Here is a 19,314-nt window from a genome sequence, read left to right as displayed (position 1 = left end):
CTAGATCCTGTTCATACTACCCAATGTTTCATAGAGTCACAGCACAAAAAAGGCCCTTTGGCCCATCATAAAGCAGAACATTCTTTTCTACTATACAATGCTCCACATTTAGAAAAAGAAAACATCCTACTGTTTTTATGTTTCATGTGTAAAACACTGCTCACAAAATCTTTCAGGCTGGACACCACTTATTCTGAAATATTTGGAAAGATGATACAGCTCACCAACAGAAGTAGACAACCTATATTCCTATCTGTAGAGGAAATGAATTGAAGGATCAGGTGGATATGTGGAGCTAATTTATCAAAATGCAAAAGATGTTCACCTTAATGAATGGTCTGAAAATAGAGATGAGGAAAAATTTCTTCAGCCAGAGGGTGGTGAATCTGTGGAACTCTTTGCCACAGAAGGCTATGGAGGCCAGATCATTGAGCGTATTTAAAACAGAGGTAGAGAGGTTCTTAAAAGGATCAAAGTTTATGGGAAAAAGGTGGGAGAAGGGGGTTGAGAAACTTATCAGCCATGATCGATTAGTGGAGCAGACTCGATGGGCCAAATGGCCTAATTCTGCTCCTATAATCAATACTTCTTGGACCAACTAAGATTTTTCCCTCAAATTTTCATAGGGTATAGAATTCCTTCAGTGCAGAAGGAGGCCATTCAGTTCATCAAGTCTGCACCGACTCTCTGACAGAGCATTTTATTCAAGCTTTCTCCCCCAGCATATCCATGTAATCCCACTTAATCCAGTGATCCACCTACACTGGACACCTTTGCACTATGGGAGGAAACTGGAGCACCTGAAGGAAACCCACAAAGATACGAGGAGAACATGCAAACTCCACACTGACAATCATCAAAGGCTAGAACTGAACCCGGATCCCTGGCACTGTGAAGCAGAACTGCTAATCACTGTGCTGTCCTTATAACAACACTCTACCATCCCATTTAAATAATTCTTTTCCACCTTGTCACATAATTTTATAGTTTAGTACTGACAAACCTATCAACAATGTGCACCATGACCCAACTAGTTTTTTCTACAGTGTACAATTTTCCACAGCTAATCTGTGGTCTCTACAAGTGAGTGTGTTAGCCGAGTTCCAATTATTGCCAGGTTTTTCCTGTCCCCATGTCAATTAAAAGCCAAGTTCAGGTTGTCAAGTACATGGGGATAAAGTGGAAATAGTTGAGAGCTTCAAGTTTCCAGGTGTTCAGATCACCAACAACCTGTCCTGGGCCCTCCACTAAAACGCTATGGTTAAGAAAGTCCACTAACGCCTCTATTTTCTCAGAAGACAAAGGAATTTCGACACGTTCACTATAACGCTCACCAACTTCTACAGATGCACCATAGAAAGCACTCTTTCTGGTTGTATCACAGCTGGGTATGGGCTCCTGCTCTGCCATAGACCGCAAAAGGTCTATGGCAGAGCAGGACGTGAACATAGCCCAGTCCATCACCCAAACCAGACTCCCATCCATTGACTCTGTCTACACTTCCTGCTGCCTTGGCAAAGCAGCCAGCAGAATCCAGAACCGTACAAACCCTGGACATGCTCCCTTTCACCACAGAAATCCAAAGTCATGTACCAACTGACTCAAGAACAACTTCCTCCCTGCTGCCATCAGACTTTTGATTGATCAACCTTGCATTAAGTTGATCTTTCTCTACACCCTAGCTACAGCTGTAACACATTATGCACTCTCTCCTTTCCTTCTCCTCCAATGTACTCTCTGAACAGTATGTTTTGTCTGTACAGCACGCAATAAACAATATTTTTCACTGTATCCCAGTACATGTGACAATAATCAAATCTATGTACTCTATGAATGGTATGCTTTGTATAGAGCGCAAGAGACAATACTTTTCACCGTATCTTAATACATGCGACAATATTAAATCAAATCAAATTTACAAAGGCCTTTACAACCAAAAAAATGCTTTCACTCTGTCCCTTTGGAATAGATTCCAATTCAAAGTTTAAGCTGTCAGCTAGCATACTAATTCAATTCTGCCAGGCAGCAGGAAAACAGGCTGGGCCATTGTCTGTGCATCTTAATTTCATCCCAACCTCCACCTCATTTACATAGCTTTTAACTTAATTCTTTGCACTTGTTAGGGACAGGATTTGTGCCTCATAATCAGGATGTTTGTGTACAAGGTCCCTAGCCTCAAAGTGAGTTTTCTTAATTTAAAATAAACTCCTGCAACAAGCTTTTTCAGATGGTTTTTAAACATGAGGACAAGTTATTTATTATCGCTCACGTTTTCTCTGGATGTTTGAACGCAATGTATCAATTAGTTGTCTTATTCACATTATCACAGACAAAACATTAGGTAGATGAAGTTAAAGCTATAATTATAAAAATAGATTGGATAATTCAGTCTTTATATCAGTGGATTATCACATCAGGTCATTGAATGGCAGCGCAAACTTGATGGGCTGAATGGCCCATTTCTGCTCCTATCTCTTATCACAGAATCCCTACATTGCAGGAGGCGGCCATTCGGCGCATCGAGTCTGCACTGACAACAATCCCAACCAGACTCTATTTCTGTAAACCCTCATATTTACCCTGCAAGTCCCCTGACACTAAGGGACAATTTACCATGGCCAATCTGCCTAACCTGCACATCTTTGGCGTGTGGGAGGAAACCCACACAGACACAGGGAGAATGTGCAAACTCCAAACAGACAGTGACCCGAGACCGTAATTGAAACCTGGTCCCTGGTGCTTTGGGGCAGCAGTGTTAATCACTGTGCCACCCCTCTTACAGTCTTATGATGCAGGCACGATTGGCCAGAAGCTTATCGTCCTGCCTCCGTGGGAATCGGAGCAAGTGAGGGGCAGACCAGGGAAAGATGTGTTGGCCTTGGGACGGGATTTTGCGGATTTGGGATGAGCGAGGCCGAAAAATCCCGGCCATCGTATTCTTGATTGAATTGATTCTTTGGATTCTCATGAGGCTGTGAAGGCTGTTTGAGAGATAGCCAGGAGACTGGCTCTCAGGTAGCCCTGAAAGCTGGAACAAGTGCAGTGACTTGGTTGCTTTAGTAGTCTTTCAGCTGTGATGGTTCAGCTAATTCAGATATTCAGCACACACATTCGCTTTGTTCAGATTGTATTATACTGCAGTCTCTGACAGTTAATTCAGTCACACGGCTGCAGGGTCAATATTTCTGGGGTCCAGTCCCCCATGATACAACAGCCATTTCCTCTTATCTCTGTCCCAGCTTGAGATTAAATAAAATTCCATATGGCACTCTGAGACCAATAGCCCAGGGACAGGCGCAGACAATGGCATAGTGGTGATGTTACTGGACTAGTAACCCAGATGGCCAGCTGATTGCCCCATGGACAAGGTTAAATTCCACAATTTAAATTCAGTTAATAAAATCTGGAATGAGAACGTTTGTCTCAGTGATGGTGACTGCTGTTAAAATCCATCTGATTTACTAATGCCCATGAGGGAAGGAAATCTGCTGTCCTTACCTGGTCTGGGTCAGACCTACAACAAGGTGTTGACTCTCAAATGCCCTCTGAAAATAACCAAGAAAACCATTCAGTTGTCTCAAACCACTGCAAGTCTACAAAATGGAATGAAACCAGATGGACCACCTGGTTTTGACCTAGGCATTGTCAACCCAGCCCAATCAACCTTGCAAAGTTCTCCAAACTAATATCTGGGGGTTTCTGCCAAATTTGAGAGATCTGTACCACAGACTAATCAAGCGACAATAAACCCGTTCATGGAATCAAAGCTTAGGGACAATGTCCCAGACACCAATATATCAATAGAGATGTGACAGTGTAATGGCCGCATTTCCCTGTCCGCCTAAGATAAATTAAAGACTGCAATATTACTGGCTGTCCACTTAAGTGGCAGGCAGCGTGAACTGTGCCTGTGTTGGTTTGGGGGAGTTAGCAGGGGTAGACGTGCTGTAGGTCCAATGACGACCCCCCTGGTGCAAAGATTAATGGTGGGTTGTAGAGGCTGCTGAAGAAAATAGAGGAGCCAGAGGGAGATAACCACAGCAGCAGGAAGGCATATCAGGCGGGAAGGAGTTCCCACCTCCCTGTTTTTCCAACAAGTATCTGTAAGCCCTTGTGGAGATGGTGACAGCCTGGAGAGACATCCTGATGCCAGCCACCTTACCAAGAACACCTGGGAACAGGTGGCAGCTGAGGGCAGTGGTCAGGAGTATTTGCAGAAAATGTTTAATGATTTTCTGTGTTCGGGAACTGTGTGCTCTGAGTGGGCATTGTCCTGTGTGGGATAGTGAGGCACGGTGCCCATCCAGTGTGTGTGAATCAGGGAGTCTCAAAACACATCTACCTGAGTGTGTCAAGGCTGAAGAGAAAGATCTGAACCCTGAGTCCATCAAAGGGTCAGATGTCCAGAGGTGTGGGAACATCCTCAAGCCTCACAAGGATGATGCGAGGTGGGGGACAGCATGGTATGCTGCTGGAGGATGGAGCTCTGCACCCACTGGCAGGAGGAACATAGTGAAAGGAGGCTCCTGCCACAGTGGCTGGGGTGCTTAACCTGGCAATCCTCACCAGCCATGAGCTGGGAGCCCTGGCAGTCAAGGGCCAGCTGGGAGGGAGGTCATCAGTTGTGAAGAGGCTCCAAGCATACAGCCTTATCCTTGGACAGAGTGACAATTCTCATGGGCAGGCATTCCAGGAATGGAATGAGAGGTCCATGGGGTTGTGCTTGGATCTACAAGGCCTCATATAGGCACTGGACACAGGAGTTTTCTCAGAGGGCTGCCCATCCTTCAACAGCAAGCAGGGAGGTCAGGACACACCTCACAATTGTGAAGGAGCTGGCTGGGCCTCCTGTAACGCAGCACAGACAAGGGCAATGCCTCTTCTGCCTCTGTGCTAGTCACAGTGCCTGATATCTTTTTGTCTCCTGTCCTCCTCTTCAGCGGAGGTGCTGAGTATACTAGAGATGGACGGAGGGTGACAGAGGAGCAAATCTCCACTGTCAGAGGGCAGCATTGTCCTGAAAGCTGCAGACTATATGCTGAATCCTCCACTCAAAATACTCCAAACCAAACTCTCAACAAACTCCCAAACATCCCTCGTTCCTCAGCCTGCCCTTCCTACAGCTCCATTTTATCCCACCCTTGGGTGAGAAAAGTTATAGGCTGCCTGCCCATGTTGCCCATGCGCTGACCTAATGATCACCCAGGCAACATAATACTGTGATCAGCTACACAATGAACCCTGTCAGGTGGCTCTGTAACTGTTACTGAGCATGCTGCCAATCTGTGCCTGCGCCCACTGACCAAAGGTACATTGAGACGGACACCTGATGTTTTCGTGCCCTTCTGGATCTGGTACGTGCCTGCCTGGGAGTGTAAAATTCTGCTCACAAACTGATGCTTGAACAGGACTGAAAACTGTTCGTCAGATATTCATTTCTTTCAGTGTTCACAGCCTGATTACCGTACGTTTCAGCCTCAGCTACATTGTCAGCAGGTTGCTGGGACAGCAAAAGTCACCACGGATTTTCTTTCAGCTAATTTCTCCCAACTTCAGCCTACAGGCACTGTCCATACAGTCATAGAGATATACAGCACGAAACAGGCCCTTCGGCCCAACTCTTCCACGCTGACCAGGATTCCTAAACTGAACTAGTCCCATTTGCCTGTACTTAGCCCATATCCCTCTGGACCTTTCCGATCCATGTACCTACCCCAATGTCTTTTAAATGTTGTAATTTTTCCCACCTCTACCACCTCCCCGGCAGCTCACTCCACCCTGCGTGAAAAAGTTGCCCCTCAGGTCCCTTTTAAATCTTTCCCCTCTCAACTTAAACCTACGCCCTTTGGGCTCCCCTAACCTTATCTATGCCCCTATGATTTCATAGATCTCTAATAAGGTCACTCCTCATCCTCCTAGGCTCCAGAGAATAAAGTCCCAGCCTATCTAGCTTCTCCTTATAATTAAAACCTTCCAATCCCTGTAAATCGTTTTTGCACCCTTTCCAGTTTAATAACTTCCTTGCTATAGCAGGGCAAGCAGAATCATACACAATACTTCAAATGTGGCCGTACCAGTGTCTTGTATTGTTGCAACATCACATCCCAACTCATGCACTCAATGATCTGACTGATGAAGGCAAGTGTGCCAAACATCATCTTCACCACCCTGTCTCTCTGAGATGCCACTTTCAAGGTACTGTGTACCTGCATCCTTAGGTCTCTCTGTTTGACAACACTCCGCAGGACCCTACCATTAACTGTCTAAGTCCTGTCCTGATTTGTCTTCCTGAAATGCAACACTTCACATTTACCTGAATTAAGCTCTATCTGCCATTTGTCAACCCACTGGCCCAATTGATCAAGATCCTGTTGCAATCCAAGATAACCTTCTTCACTGTCCACTGTGCCACCAATTTTGAGGTCATCCACAAACTTAATAACCATGCCTCCTATATTCTCATCCAAATTATTAATATAAATGACAAATAACAGCAGACCCAGCTCCGATCCCTGAGGCACACCGCTGGTCATAGGTCTCCAGTCTGAAAATCAAACCTATACTGCCACCCTCTGTCTCCTACTGACAAGATAATTTTATATCTAATTGACCTGTTCTCCCTGGATGCCATGTGATCTAACCTTATCAACCAGTCTACCATGTGGGACCTTGTCGAGGGCCTTGATAATGTGTATGTAGACAATGTCTACCACACTGCCCTCATCTATTTTCTTGGTCACCCCTTCAAAAAAACTCAACCAAATTTGTTTCAGAATTGCTGCCAGGACACTTTACAAAAGTCGATTGTACAGTCAAATCAGATAGTATCATTGCTACAGCTTTCGGAGAAAGGAACAGGCGGATAGATCCCCCTTTTCCCATAATAATGTACAAAATCAAGAGAAATATTTGAGGTAAAAGGATAACTGGATGTCTGCAAATGAGTTTCAAGTCAGGAATATAATTCTGGAGAGAAAACAGGCACTAGTTCAATGGAAAGTAGCGAACAAAACTGAACATCTGTCTTTTTCCTGTCCACTGGGAACCCGTGGGTAAAAATGAAAGTGCATTCTGTCCATACAAACACCTCCAGCTGTGTTTGCCAAGGAGATCAAAATTATATCTGCAAGGCAGGAGTTTTAAGTTTCTGAAGGATCTAATGCACAAGATTATAAAGGGAGGAGATTGTGAAAGCAGTTTGCAGATCTTGTTGCAGTGCAGTGACTATCCTGACAAGTGAAACAGATGGTATAAGGGGTAATGGGAAAAGAGCATTCATACAGAATTTGGATGACAGATGCTAGGCTCTCGAGATCAAACTGCCACATTTTTGTCTCATAATTGTTCTGTAACATGGTTCTGAGGCTTTAAGTTGGATATCCACTGCAGAACGTCCCTGTACGTAAACCATGCACAATAACTTCTGGAGCAGGATTTCCACAGAATCAGATAGCATAAATCATGTACGACCAGTTACAAATAGCCGTGAGTAATTTTTGGCCTGAAACAAATGTTATTCTCCCGTATCTGCGTGGGTTTCCTCAGGGTGCTCCAGTTTCCTCCCACAGTCCAAAGTTGTGCTGATTAGGTTGACTGGCCATGCTAAATTGTCCTTTGGGTTAGCAGGGTTATGGGGTAAGCCTGGGTTATAGTCAATACAGGCTCAATGGGATTCTCCTGCACGATAGGGATTCTCTGAATCGTAATCTGCTGGAGTGTATCAAAATCAAAGTGCACCCTTTAAAGAAATGTCTTCTGATTGAAGATTGTAGTAGGAATGTATGTTAAAATGCTGGTGTCACTCGATTCGCTGTCAGCCATGTTGTCTGACTGCACTGCCATGGGTACGTGCTGTCTTAGGAGAATGTAAAGGGCAGATAGCATGCAGCCAAACATGGGATAATGGCATAGCATGCAGACACAGAACAACATTGTGGAATCTGTTCCACAATTAAAAACTGCCAAATTACAAGACATCCAAACAGGAAATTACCAAGAATTGATCAATATAGTGCTGCTCTATTGTTAGATCATTCTTTTCTGTATTTACGGGATGTCTCTGCCTAGGCCAGCATTTACACTCCATTCCTAGGTACCACTGAGAATCATAGAATCCTACAGTGCAGAAAGAGGCCATTCAGCCCATTGAGTCTGCATCAACCACAATCCCAACCAGGCCCTACCCCCACATATTTTACCCGCGAAGGTGGTGGGTGAGCTGCCTTCTTGAATCCACTGCAGTCCCTGTGGTGTAGGTACACCCACAGTGCTGTTAGGGAGGCAGCTCCAGGATTTTGACCCAGCAATACTGAAGAAACAGGGATCTATTTTGAAATCAGGACGGTATGTGACTTGGATGAGTAAAGCAACTTCTTCTGAATTCCTGATTGGATTAATTATCCATGTCAGGATGGTAAGTGACTTGGAAGGAAACCTGTTCCCAGATATCTACTGTCCTTTTCCTTCTAGACAGTAGGAGTTGTGGGTTTGGAAGGTGCTGCCTAATAAGCCTCGTTGACTTCCTGAAGTGCACCTTGTAGATGGCACACACGGCTGTTACATTTCATCAGTGGTGAAGGGAGTGGATGGGGTGCCAATCAAGTGAGCTGCTTTATTCTAGATGGTGTCAAGTTTCTTGAGTGTTGTTGGAATCACATTCATCCAGGTAAGTGGGGAGTAATCCATCATACTCCTGACTACTGCCTTGTAGATGGGGAACAGGCTTTGGGGAGTCAGGAGGGGAGTTACTCTCCACAAGATTCCCAGCCTCTGACCTGCTCTGATAGCCACAGCGTTTATATTGCTGGGTCCAGTTCAGTTTCTGGTCAATGGTAACTCCCAGGATTCAGTGATGGTAATGACATTGAATATCAAGGGGTGAAGGTTAGATCCTCTCTTGTTGGAGATGGTCATTGTCTGGCACTTGTGTGGTGTGAATGTTGTGTGCCACTTGTCAGCCCAACCTGGATATTGTCCAGGTCTTGCTTCATTTGGATATGAACTGGTTCAATATCTGAGGAGTCACAAATGGTGCTGAACATTTTGCAATCATTGGCAAACATCCTCACTTCTGACCTTATAAGGGAGGTCACTGATGAAGCAGCTGAAGATTGTCTTGCAGAGATGTCCTGGAGCTGAGATGATTGACTTCCAACACCACAGGCAGCTTGCCTTGTGGCAGGTGTGACTCCAACCAGCAGAGAGTTTGCCCCCGATCCGCACTGACTCAGGTTTTGCTAGGACTCTTTCACATGCTGCCTTGATGTCAAGGCTGTCACTCTCACCTCAGCTCTGGAATTCAGCTCTTTTGTCCGTGTTTGAACCAAGGCTGTAATGAGATCAGGAGCTGAGTGACCCTGACGAAAACAAAACTGGGTGTCACTCAGCAGGTTATTGCTGAGCAGGTGCTGCTGTATCGCACTGTCGATAACCCCGTCCATCAGCTTGCTGATGTTCCAATAAACTAATGAGGTGGTCACTGACTGGATTGATTTATCCGGTTTCATGTGCAGAGGATGTACCTGGGCAATTTTACGCATTGCCAGGTAGATGCGAGTGTTGTAGCTGCACTGGAACAGCTGGACTAGGAACATGGTAAGTTCTGGTGCACAAGTCTTCAGTACTTTGGAATACTATCAGGTGGCACAGCCTTTGCAGAATCCAATGTGCTTGGTCATTTCTTGATGTCCAGTTAAGTGAATGGAATTGGATGAAGACTGACAGGCAGTAAAGAAAGCAAATGGTATGTTAGCCTTCATAGCGAGAGAACTTGAGCACAGGAATAGGGATGTTTTGCTGTAATTGTACAGGGTGTTGGTGAGACCACACCTGGAGTATTGTGTGCAGTTTTGGTGTCCTTATCCGAGGAAGGATATCCTTGCTATAGAGGGAATGCAGTGAAGGTTTACCAGGCAGAGGGCGAACCAGGTGTCGGGGATCAGGACATTGCATGGGGTGATCGGCCATGATCGAAATGAATGACGGACCAAGTTCGAAGGGCCAAATAGCCTACTCCTGCTTCTAGTTTCTATGACATGTGTGATGCTGGGGACTTCCAAAGTAGGCCAAAATGAATCATTGGCTTGGCGTTTCTGGCTGAAGATTGTTGCGAATGTTTCAGTCTTATCTTCTGCACCAGTGTCTGGGCTCCTCCATCATTGAGGGTAGGAACATTTGTGCATTCTGCTCCAGAACTGTCCACACCATCCATGGCTGAATATGGAGAACATGGATCTGATCAGTTTGGTTGTGGAAGTGCTCATCTCTGCCTGTTACTTGCTGTTTGACACGCAATCCTGTATTGTAGACGGTATTCGATAAGGTGCCTCACAAAAGGTTGCTGCAGAAGGTTAAGGTTCTCGGAGTTGGGGGTAAAGCGTGGATTGAGGATTGGCTATCTAACAGGAAGCAGAGAGTTGGAATAAATGGGTGCTTTTCTGGTTGGCAGTTGGAGACTAGTGGAGTGCCACAGGGATCGATGCTGGGGCCTCAACTGTTTACCATTTACATAGACAATGTGGAGGAGAGGGCTGAGTGTGGGGTGACAAAATTTGCTGATGACACGAAGATGAGTGGAAAAGTGAATTGCGTGGAGGATGCAGAAAGTCTGCAGAGAAATCTGGGTAGGCTGTGTGAGTGGGCGAGGACCTGGCAGATGGAGTATAACGTTAGCAAATGTGAGGTTATCCACCTTGGAAGAAATAATAGTAGGATGGAACATTATTTAAGTGGTGAAAAGTTGCAGCATGCGACGGTGCAGGGGGACCTGGGGTTCTTGTGCACGAATCACAAAAACCCAGTCTGCAGGTGCAGCAGGTGATCAAGAAGGTGAATGGAATGTTAGCCTTTATAGCGAGGGGGATAGAATATAAAAGCAGGGAGGTCTTGCTGCAACTGTACAGGGCACTGGTGAGGCCGCAACTGGAGTACTGTGTGCAGTTTTGGTCCCCTTATTTGTGGAAGGATATATTGACCTTGAAGGGAGCGCAGTGAAGGTTCACTCGGCTGATACCGGAGATGAGGGGGTTAGCCTATGAAGAGAGATTGAGTAGACTGGGCCTGTACTCATTGGAGTTTAGAAGGCTGAGGGGGGAATCTTATAGAGACTTACAAGATGATGAAGGAGCTAGATAGGGTAGAGGTAGAGAGATTCTTTCCACTTAGAAAGGAAACCAGAACTAGAGGGCATAGCCTCAAAATAGCAGGGGGCCAGGGAGGAATTAAGGGTTATGGGGAGAAAGCAGGAAAGAGGAACTGATCCACTTCAGATCAGCCATGATCTTGTTGAATGGCGGGGCAGGCTTGAAGGGCTAGATGGCCTACTCCTGCTCCTATTTCTTATGTAGCTTCATCAGGCCGACACCTCAGTTTTAGGTATGCTAGGTGCTGCTCCTGGCATGCCCTCCTGCACTCTCCATTAAGCCAGGGTTGATCCTCTGGCTTGGTGGTAATGGTAGAGTGGGGGATTATGTCTGGCCATGAGGTTACAGCTTGTAGTTGAGTTCAATTCTATCGCTGCCCACAGCACCTCGTGGATGCCCAATATTTAGTGGCTAGGTCTATTTGAAGACTATCCCATTTCACTTGGTGATAGTGCCACACAACACAATGGAGGGCATCCTCAATGTGAAGACATATGTCACTGCCCACATTAGCACTAATGACAGGCAGGAAGAGGGAAGAGGTCTTGCAAAGATAATTCAAAGAGTTAGGTAGGACTTCAGTAATCTCAGGATTACTCCCATTGCCACATGCTAATGTGGCAGGAGGTTGGGAACCAGAACAGCAGGCCAGTAAGTGTAGGCTCTGGAGAAAAAAGTGAGAATAAGATAAACATGGCGCAGAGTAACAGCAGGCAAGGGGAAGCCATGGCACAGCAAGACCAGAGGCCTGGAGTGCATTTGCTTCAATGCAAGAAGTATAACAGGTAAAACAGATGAACTGAGAGCCTGGATTACTGCATGGAATTACGATGTTATTGCAGTTATAGAAACATGGTTAAAGGAGCGACAGGACTGGCAGCTTAACATTCTGGGATATTGTTGTTTCAGGTGGGACAGAAGGGGAAATAGAAGGGATGGGGAAATCGCAGATTACGGCTGTGTTGAAGAGGGACACATTGGAGGGATCTTGTAGTGAGGCATTATGGGTGGAGCTCAGGAATAGGAAGGGTGAAAGCACAATGTTGGGAGTGTACTATAGACCTCCCAACAGCCCACAGGAGACAGAGGAGCAGTTGTGTCAATAGATACTGAAAGCTGTGAAAAAAGCAGGGTGGTCATAGTGGGTGACTTTAACTTCCCCCATGTTAACTGGGAATCCCTTACAGCCAAGGGCTTGGATGGAAAGCAATTTGTTAGTTGTTGTCCAGGAGGGCTTTTTGATACAGCATGTTGACAATCCAACCAGGGAGAGAGCTATACTAGACTTGGTACTGGGGAATGAGCCGGGCCAGGTGATTGATGTTTCAGTGGGGGAACATTATGGGCTTAGCAACCATAATTCTATAAGATTTCAGGTAGTCATGGATAAGAACAGAGTGGCCCTCGGGTGGAGGTGCTTAATTGGGCGATGACCAAATTAGACAGAAACTGGGGAATGTGGATTAGGAACAGCTATTTGAGGGCAAATCCACGTCTGGCACGTGGGAGCCTCTTAAAGCCAGTTGATTGAAGTGCAGGACAGGCGCATCCCCACAAACATGAAGGATAGGAATGGCAGGATTCAGGAAGCATGGGTGACAAGAGAAATTGTAAGCTTAGTCAGAAGGAAAAAGGAAGCACATGATAGGTCTATCAGGTGGCACAGTGGTTAGCACTGCTGCCTCACAGCTCCAGCGACCCGGGTTTGATTCCTGGCTTGGGTCACTATCTGTGTAGAGTTTGCACATTCTCCCTGTGTTTATGTAGGTTTCCTCTGGGTGCTCCGCTTTCCTCCCACAGTCCAAAGTTGTGCAGGTTAAGTTGATTGGACTTGCTAAATTAACCCTTAGTGTCCTGGGGTGTGATAGGTTAGAGGGATTAGCAGGGTAACTAAACGGGGCGTGGCTGGGATTGTGGGTGGTGCCGACTCAATGGGCCGAATAGCCTCCTTCTGCACTGCAGGGGTTCTATGAGGTATAGGCATCTAAAAACTGACAAAGCCCTTGAGTAAGTGAAAGTAGGAAGGAACTTAAACATGGATATAAGAGGGCTAAAAGATGCAAACAGGGTCAAGGAGAATCCCAAAGCTTTTTATATATATATTTGAAGCAAAGAGCAGCAAGAAGAAAGAGTAGCTCCACTCAAGGAAAATGGATGGAAGTTATTCATGGAGCCACAGGAAATGGGTGAGATTCTTAATGAGTACTTTGTTCGGTATTCACCCAGGAGAAGAACATGACAGATGTTGAAGTCAGGGATGGGTGTGTGAACGCTCTAGAGAGTGTCAATATATCGAAGGAACAGGCGTTGGGTATCCTAAATTGCATTCAGTTAGACAAGTCCTCAGGACGGAATGGGATCTATCCCAGGTTACTGTAGGAAGCAAGGGGAGAAATTTCTGGGGCCCTAACAGGTACCTTCACATCTTCTTTGACCACAGGCAAGGCTCCAGAGGGCTGAAGAATAGCCAACGTTCTTCCCTTGTTTTTGTTTAAGAAAAGAAGCAGGGATAATCCAGGAAATTGTAGGCCAGTGAGCCTGACATCAGTGGTGGAGAAGATACTGAGGGATAGGATATATGCACATTTGGAAGAAAATGGACTAGTTAGTGACAGGCAGCATGGTTTTGTACAGGGAAGGTCATGTCTCACCAACTTGACTGAGTTTTTGGAAGAGGTGACAAAGATAATTGATGAGGGAAGGGCTGTGGATGTACAAAAAACGAGGTAAATTACTACCCAGGAACCGTGAAAGCTGGTAGTGGTGTTTGCAGGTTCTGGAGCAATAAATGGCAAAGTTGTTCAATGCCTCTGATATATATCTCCTCACTTAAACCCTGATGTTATTATTCTTGAGAATACTTACCTCCTCAGGAGATTTCACTATCTGGAAGGGGGCAATTTAGGAAGGACGCAGACAGAATGGAATAAATTGTGAAAAATATTGCAAACAAAAAGGTGATCTTTAGATGCAGCAATTGCCTTAAGCTCGTCAGTTCCTCCTCACTCTGCCTGGCTCACTCACCTTTGTCTTAAAATTCCCCTTCAACTAACCCATAGGTGCAAAAGTCGGAATCTCAGACTTCCAGAGTCACTGGCCCTAGTCATTAATGAGGCCTCCTGCACACTCAGCACAAATCACAGAGGATCAGAAGAGGGGAGTATTGGCTTTGAGGAAGAAAACCCCAATTTCTGCCATAAATAGTTAGCTGTCCTGAATCTGCCCACCTAACAGCACTAACATATTGCACAGAACTGTAACAATCTCAATCGCCATCAATTCCCTGCTACCCGTGATAGATCCTTAGGATAGTCTAGGAGGTGGCAGGAAGTAAACCCGTCACGAGCGATACTCTGCTATACTGGACAGGTTACCTTCAACCAAAATAACTGAGTTCGGGGACACAAACTGGGAGATGTCATAGAACATAGAACATAGCGCAGTACAGGCCCTTTGGCCCTCGATGTTGCGCCGACCAGTGGAACCAATCTAATGACCCTCTAACCTAAACTATTCCAATCTTATCCATATGCCTATCCACTGACCATTTGAACGCCCTTAAAGTTGGCGAGTCCACAACTGCTGCAGGCAGGGCATTCCACGCCCTTACTACCCTCTGAGTAAAGAACCTACCTCTGACATCCGTCCTATAATTACCACCCCTTAATTTAAAGCTATGTCCCCTCGTGTTAGCCATCACCATCCGAGGAAAAAGACTCTCACTGTCCACCCTATCCAATCCTTTGATCGTCCTGTATGCCTCAATTAGGTCACCTCGTAACCTTCTCTCCAATGAAAATAACCTCAAGTCCCTCAGCCTTTCCTCATAAGACCTTCCCACCATACCAGGCAACATCCTGGTAAACCTCCTCTGCACCCTTTCCAATGCCTCCACACCTTACTTATAATGCAGCGACCAGAACTGTACGCAATACTCCAAGTGCGGCCGCACCAGAGTTTTGTACAGTTGTAACGTGACCTCACGGCTCCGAAATTCAATCTCTCTACCAATAAAAGCTAACACACCGTACGCCTTCTTAACAACCTTATCAACCTGGGTGCCAACTTGCAGGGAGCTTTGCACATGTACCCCGAGATCTCTCTGCTCGTCGACACTACTAAGAGTCCTTCCATTAGCCCGGTATTCTGTACTCCTGTTACTCTTACCAAAGTGAATCACCTCACGCTTTTCCATATTAAACTCCGTCTGCCACCTCTCGGCCCAGCTCTGCAGCTTATCTATGTCCCTCTGCAAACTGTAACATCCATCCTCACTGTCTACAACTCCTCCAACTTTGGTGTTGTCAGCAAATTTACTAATCCATCCTTCTACACCCTCATCTAGGTCACTTATAAAAATGGCAAACAGCAGTGACCCCAAAACAGATCCCTGAGGTACACCACTTGTAACTGAACTCCAGGTTGAATATTTCCCATCAACCAACACCCCCTGTCTTCTATCAGCTAGCCAATTCCTGATCCAAACTGCTAAATCACCCTCAATCCCATGCATCTGCATTAGCTTACCATGGGGAACCTTATCAAACGCTTTGCTAAAATCCATATACATCACGTCAACTGCCTTACCCTTATCCACCTCTTTGGTCACCTTTTCAAAAAACTCGATAAGGTTTGTGAGGCACGATCTACCCTTCACAAAACCATGTTGACTATCCCTAATCAATTTATTTCTCTCTAGATGATTATAAATCCTATCCTTTATAATTCTTTCCAAAACTTTGCCCAGAACAGAAGTAAGGCTCACTGGTCTATAATTCCCAGGATGGTCTCTATTCCCCTTCTTGAACGAGGGGACAACATTTGCTATCCTCCAGTCTTCCAACACTATACCTGTAGCCAATGATGACATGAAGATGACAGGCGACGGTGCAGAGGGACCTCAGGGTCCTTGTGCATGAGTCGCAAAAACCCAGCTTGCAGGTGCAGCAGGTGGTCAGGAAGGCGAATGGGATGCTGGCCTTCATCGCGAGGGGGATTGAATATAAAAGTAGGGAGGTCTTGCTGCGGCTGTATAGGGCATTGGTGAGGCCGCAGCTGGAGTACTGTGTGCAGTTTTGGGCGCCGTACTTACGCAAGGATATTTTGGCCTTGGAGGGAGTGCAGAGGAGGTTTACTAGGCTGATGCCGGAGTTGAGGGGGTTGAGCTATGAGGAGAGGCTGAATAAACTAGGCTTGTACTCGTTAGAGTTTAGAAGAATGAGGTGAGATCTCATTGAGACGTATAAGATGATGAATGGGATGGATAGGATAGAGGTGGAGAGGCTCTTCCTGCTCAGAAAGGACAGTAGGACTAGGGGGCGCAGCCTCAAGATAAAGAGGGGGCGGTTTAGAACGGAGTTGAGGAAGAACTTCTTCACTCAAAGGGTGGTGAATCTCTGGAATTCTCTGCCCGTTGAAGTGGTGGAGGCTACCTCGCTAAATATTTTTAAGACGCGGGTTGATGGGTTTTTGATAAGAGAGGGGATTAAGGGTTATGGGGAGAGGGCGGGAATGTGGAACTGAGCCACGACAGATCAGCCATGATCTTTTTGAATGGCGGGGCAGGCTCGAGGGACCAGATGGCCTACTCCTGCTCCTATTTCTTGTGTTCTTATAAGATCAAAGCCAAAGGCTCTGCAATCTCCTCCCCTAGCCTCCCAGAGAATCCTAGGGTAAATCCCATCTGGCCCAGGGGACTTATCTATTTTCACACTCTCAAGAATTGCTAACACCTCCTCAAGTACCTCAATCCCGTCTAGTCTACTACCTGGTATCGCAGTATTCTCCTCGACTAACTGACTTTTTCCTGTGTGAATACTGATGAAAAATACTCATTCAGTGCCTCTCCTATCTCTTCAGGCTCCATGCACAATTTCCCACTGCTGTCTCTGACTGGCCCTAATCTTGCCCTAACCAATCTTTTATTCTTGACATACCTGTAGAAAGCTTTAGGATTTTCCTTGATCCTATCCGCCAAAGTCTTCCCATGTCCTCTTCTAAACTCTCTCTTTAGCTCCTTCCTGGCTAATTTATAACTCTCCAGTGCCCTAACTGAGCCTTCATGTCTCATCTTTACATAAGTCTCCTTCTTCCTCTTCACAAGAGATTCAACTTCTTTTGTAAACCAGGGTTCCCTTGCTCGACCACTTCCTCCCTGCCTGACAGGTACATATTTATCAAGGACTCGCAGTAGCTGCTCCTTGAATAAGCTCCACATTTCAGATGTTCCCAGCCCCTGCAATTTCCTGCTTCACCCTATGTATCCTAAATCTCGCCTAATAGCCTCATAATTACCTTTCCCCCAGCTATAACTTCTGCCCTTCGGTATATGCCTATCCCTTTCCATCACTAAGGTAAACGTAACCGAATTGTGGTCACTATCACCAAAGTGCTCACCTACCTCCAAGTCTAACACCTGGTCTGGTTCATTACCCAGTACCAAATCCAATGTAGCCTCACCTCTTGTTGGCCTATCTACATACTGTGTCAGGAAACCTTCCGGCACACATTGGACAAAAACTGACCCCTCTAACATGCTTGAACTATAGCTTTTCCAATCGATATTTGTAAAGTTAAAGTCCCCCATAACAACTACCCTGTTACTTTCGCACCTATCCAGGATCATCTTTGCAATCCTTTCCTCTACATCTCTGGAACTTTTTGGAGGCCTATAAAAAACTCCCAACAGTGTGACCTCTCCTTTCCTGTTTCTAACCTCAGCCCATACTGCCTCAATAGACAGGTCCACATCAAACGTCCTTTCTGCCACTGTAATACTGTCCTTGACGAACAATGCCATGCCTCCCCGTCTTCTACCACCTTCTCTGCTCTGACTGGAACATGTGAACCCCGGAACCTGCAACAACCATTCCTGTCCCTGCTCTATCCATGTCTCTGAAATGGCCACATCTTTGCTTTGAAACACACAACCTTTACACAGGGTAAAAGTTGTTAAAGCTGCACAATTCTATAAATACAGATAGTCTACTCTGCTTATATATAAATCCTATATGTGGGGAGTCACTATCCTGGGGTTGGGCTGTGGGGTGACACTATCCCCAGATAGTGTATAGCTGTCCTGAGCAGTCACTGTTATATGTCATTCAGGTTAAAAATTCTGTTTTGTCGCAACAGATAGGGGCAGGTCTGTACCCCACCCACCCCGGGATAGCGTCAGCTCATACACCCCCACCCCGTGGATAGAATCAGTCCACACATCCACCACCCCAGGGATAGTGTCAGCTCACACCATCACCCTGGGGATAGTGCCACCCAACACCCCGGGATAGTGTCAGCTCACACATCCCCATCCCAGGGATAGTTTCACTCCCACCCCGTACCCCTGCGATAGTGTCACCAAACACTCCTCCACCCTGTGGAGTTAGACAAGTCCTCAGAACTGAATGGGATCTATCCCAGGTTACTGTAGGAAGCAAGGGGAGAAATTTCTGGGGCCCTAACAGGTACCTTCATATCCTCTTTGACCACAGGCAAGGTTCCAGAGGGCTGAAAAATAGCCAACGTTCTTCCCTTGTTTTTGTTTAAGAAGCAGGGATAATCCAGGAAATTGTAGGCCAGTGAGCCTGACATCAGTGGTGAAGTCACCCCACACTCCCCCACCTGGGGATAGTGTAACCCCACACCACCCCCCCAACCCAGGGGTTAGAGTCCCCCGAACCCATACGCCTGCGATAGTGTCACCTCACACTCCCCGCCCCCCCCCCCCCCCCCAACCTCAGGAATAGTGTCAGCCCACACCTGCACCCTCCCCCCACCTCAGGGATAGTATCACCACACACCCCCACCCCAGGGATAGCGTCACCCCACACACCCCCACCTCAGGGATAGTATCACCACACCCCTTCACCCCAGGGATAGTATCACCCCACACACCCCCACCCCAGGGATAGTGTCACCCCACACACCCCCACGCCAGGGATAGTATCACCACCGCCCCCCACCCCAGGGATAGTGTCACCCCACACACTCCCACCCCAGGGATAGTGTCACCCCACACACCCCCACGCCAGGGATAGTGTCACCCCACACACCCCCACCCCAGGGATAGTATCACCACACCCCTTCACCCCAGGGATAGTATCACCCCACACATCCCCACCCCAGGGATAGTGTCACCCCACACACCCCCACCCCAGGGATAGTGTCACCCCAC

General features: G+C 46.5%; 1 protein-coding gene across 3 annotated transcripts in view; it reads right to left on the bottom strand.

Annotated features, from left to right (window-relative positions):
• Window positions 1-19,314, bottom strand: part of LOC145337143 (E3 ubiquitin-protein ligase RNF167-like) — a 118,986-nt gene that overhangs the window by 98,553 nt on the left and 1,119 nt on the right. The window contains exon 2 of one of the 3 annotated variants that reach the window (XM_080181929.1): window positions 3,499-3,545. The exons of the other annotated variants lie outside the window; for them this stretch is intronic. The gene's annotated coding sequence lies outside the window, so the exon portion shown is untranslated. The remainder of the gene's footprint in view (window positions 1-3,498; window positions 3,546-19,314) is intronic. 3 annotated transcript variants of the gene reach the window in all.

The sequence above is a fragment of the Carcharhinus amblyrhynchos genome, unplaced genomic scaffold (assembly GCF_965287045.1).
Source record: "Carcharhinus amblyrhynchos unplaced genomic scaffold, sCarAmb.v2.hapA scaffold_43, whole genome shotgun sequence".
Taxonomy (NCBI): domain Eukaryota; kingdom Metazoa; phylum Chordata; class Chondrichthyes; order Carcharhiniformes; family Carcharhinidae; genus Carcharhinus; species Carcharhinus amblyrhynchos.
The sequence above is the reverse complement of the archived record's forward strand: the minus strand, read 5'-3'. Positions and strand labels throughout refer to the sequence as shown.